Raw genomic sequence first — 3558 nt, forward strand, 5'->3', positions numbered from 1 at the left:
TAGAATATTGCTCGCCTTCGAGCAAAAGAAGAAAGAATAGATGAAGAAGAAGAAGATATGGAGAAGAGGAAGAGAGGGTTATGTTTCGGCCAAGGAGGAGAAGAGAAGGTTGTGTTGTGTGAAAATGAAGAAGAATGGAGGGGTTTATATAGTAGAGGAAGATGGGTTAAGGTTCGGCCATATTGGGTGGGTTGGTTGGGAAAAGGGATTTTGAATTTTGAAGGTAGGTGGGGTTTATGGGGAAGAGTAGATGGATGTGAATGGTGAAGAGGTGATGGGGAAGAGAGATTGAGGTGATTGGTGAAGGGTTTTTGGGGAAGAGTGTTATTGGATTATGTGAAGAGGAGAGAAGGTGAGTTGAGGTAGGTGGGGATCCTGTGGGATCCACAGATCCTGAGATGATCCTGTGGGGTCCACAGATCCTGAGGTGCCAAGGATTATCATCCCTGCACAATTGAGGCATGTAAAACGCCCTCGGCATGCAATCCTGGCGTTCAACTCTAGATTGATGCTTGTTTCTGGCGTTGAACGCCAGCTTCATGCTTGTTTTGGGCGTTCAATGCCCATGTGCAACATGTTTTTGGCGTTGAACGCCAGTTCCATGATTGTTTCTGGTGTTCAGCGCCAACTCTTCTCAGGGTGTATTTCTGGCGTTTAAACGCTAGGATGCTGCTTGTTTCTGGCGTTCAATGCCAGATCCATGCTCTGTTCTGGCATTGAACGCCAGCCAGATGCTCCTTACTGGCGTTTAAACGCCAGTAAGCCCTTTCTCCAGGGTGTGATTTTTCTTCTGCTTGTTTTTTATTCTATTTTTAATTTTAGTATTTATTTTGTGACTCCACATGATCATGAACCTAATAAACCATAAAGGAAAAATAAAATAAAAATAAGATTAGATAAATAAAAATTGGGTTGCCTCCAAATAAGTGCTCCTTTAATGTCACTAGCTTGATAGTGGGCTCTCATGGAGCCTCACAGGTGATCAGGTCAATGTTGTAGACTCCTAACACCAAACTTAGAGTTTGGATGTGGGGATTCAACACCAAACTTAAAGTTTGGTTGTGGCCTCCCAACACCAAACTTAGAGTTTGATTGTGGAGGCTCTGTTTGACTCTGTACTGAGAGAAGCTTTTCATGCTTCCTCTCCATGGTTGCAGAGGAACACCCTTGGGTTTTAAACACAAGGTAGTCCTTATTCAATTGAAGGACTAATTCTCCTCTGTTAACATCAATCACAGCTCCTGCTGTGGCTAGGAAAGGTCTTCCAAGGATGATGCATTCATCCTCCTCCTTCCTAGTGTCTAAGATTATGAAATCAGCAGGGATGTAAAGGCCTTTAACCTTTACTAACACGTCCTCTACCAATCCATAACCTTGTCTTATTGACTTGTCTGCCATTTATAATGAAAATATGGCAGGCTGTACCTCAATGATCCCCAGCTTCTCCATTACAAAGAGTGGCATAAGATTTATGCCCGACCCTAGGTCACACAAAGCCTTTTCAAAGGTCATGGTGCCTATGGTACAGGGTATTAAGAATTTTCTAGGATCTTGTCTCTTTTGAGGTAAGGTTTGCTGAACCCATGTATCTAGTTCACTAATGAGCAAGGGAAGTTCACCTTCCCAAGTCTCGTTACCAGACAATTTGGCATTCAGCTTCATGATGGCTCTTAGATATTGAGTAACTTGCTCTCCGGTTACATTTTCATCCTCATCAGAGGAAGAATAGTCTTCAGAGCTCATAAATGGCAGAAGGAGGTTTAATGGGATCTCTATGGTCTCTATATGACCTTTAGATCCCTTTGGGTCCTCAATAGGGAGCTCCTTCTTGCTTGAGAGACGTCCCATGAGGTCTTCCTCATTGGGATTCACGTCCTCTCTTTGCTCTCTAGGTTCGGCCATGTTGATTATGTCAATGGCCTTACACTCTCTTTTTGGATTCTCTTCAATATTTCTTTGGAGAGTACTAGGAGGAGTTTTAGTGACTTCCTTACTCAGCTGGCCTACTTGTGCCTCCAAATTTCTGATGGAGGACCTTGTTTCACTCATGAAACTTAAAGTGGACTTAGATAGATCAGAGACTAAGTTTGCTAAATTAGAGGTGCTCTCTCAGAATTCTTTGTCTGTTGTTGAGAAGATGATGGATAAGGCTTGCTATTGCTGAGCCTATTTCGTCCACCATTATTAAAGCCTTCTTGAGGCTTTTGTTGATCCTTCCATGAGAAATTTGGATCATTTCTCCATGATTAATTATAGGTGTTTCCATAAGGTTCACCCATGTAATTTACCTCTGCTATTGTAGGGTTCAGGATCATAAGCTTCTTCTTCAGAAGATGCCTCTTTAGTACTGTTGGATGCATTTTGCCATCCATTCAGACTTTGAGAAATCATGTTGACTTGTTGAGTCAACATTTTGTTCGGAGCCAATATGGCATTCAGAGCATCAATTTAAAGAACTCCTTTCTTTTGAGGCGTCCCATTATTCACAGAATTTCTCTCAGAAGTGTACATGAACTGGTTATTTGTAACCATGTCAATAAGTTCTTGAGCTTCTGCAAGCGTTTTCTTTAGGTGAATGGATCCATCTGCAGAATGGCCCAATGACATCTTGGAGAACTCAGATAGACTATAATAGAATATATCCATAATGGTCCACTCTAAAAGCATATCAGAAGGACACCTTTGGTCATCTACTTGTATCTTTCCCAAGCATCATAGAGGGATTCACCATCTTTTTGTTTGAAAGTCTGAACATCCACTCTAAGCTTGCTCAGCTTTTGAGGAGGAAAGAACTTAGCCAAGAAGGCCACGACCAGCTTATCCAGGAGTCCAGGCTATCTTTAGGTTGTGAATCCAACCATATTCTAGCTCTGTCTCTTACAGCAAAGGGGAAAAGCATGATCCTGTAGACTTCAGGATCTACTCCATTAGTCTTAACAGTCTCACAGATCTACAAGAACTCAGTTAAAAACTGGTAGGGATCTTCTGATGGAAGTCCATAGAACTTGCAGTTCTGTTACAGTAGAGCAACTAGTTGAGGTTTTAGCTCAAAATTGTTTACTCCAATGGCAGGGATTGAGATGCTTCTTCCATCAAATTTGGAAGTAGGTGTAGTATTGTCACCAAGCATCCTCCTTGCATTATTATTTTCGGCTGCCATCTCCTCTTCCTTTTCGAAAATTTCTGTATGGTTGTCTCTGGATTGTTGTAATTTAGCTTCTCTTAGTTTCCTCTTTAGAGTCCTTTCAGGTTCAGCATCTGCTTCAAAAAGAATATTCTTGTCCTTGCTCCTGCTCATATGAAAAAGAAGGGAACATAAAATAATAATAGGGATCCTCTTTACCACAGTAGAGAGATTCCTTTATGTTAGTAGAAGAAAAAGGGAATAGAAGAAGGAAAAGGTAAGAATCCAAACACAAGGGTGAAGATAGGTTCAGATTCTTGAGATGAAAAGAAGTGTTAGTAAATAAATAAATAAATAGAAGAAGATGAGAGGGAGAGAATTCAAAAATTAATTTTAAAAAAAGGGTTAGTGATTTTTGAAAATTAAAGAAAAAA

At 40.9% G+C, this 3558-nt stretch overlaps 1 non-coding gene across 1 annotated transcript; it reads left to right on the forward strand.

Moving 5' to 3' along the window:
- Positions 1 to 2661: 2661 nt before the first annotated feature.
- LOC112763685 (small nucleolar RNA R71) lies at positions 2662 to 2768 on the forward strand. Its single transcript, XR_003182920.1, has one exon. It is a non-coding gene; the product is annotated as a small nucleolar RNA R71 (small nucleolar RNA).
- Positions 2769 to 3558: the final 790 nt, after the last annotated feature.

This window comes from Arachis hypogaea, chromosome 2 (assembly GCF_003086295.3).
Source record: "Arachis hypogaea cultivar Tifrunner chromosome 2, arahy.Tifrunner.gnm2.J5K5, whole genome shotgun sequence".
Taxonomy (NCBI): Eukaryota; Viridiplantae; Streptophyta; class Magnoliopsida; order Fabales; family Fabaceae; genus Arachis; species Arachis hypogaea.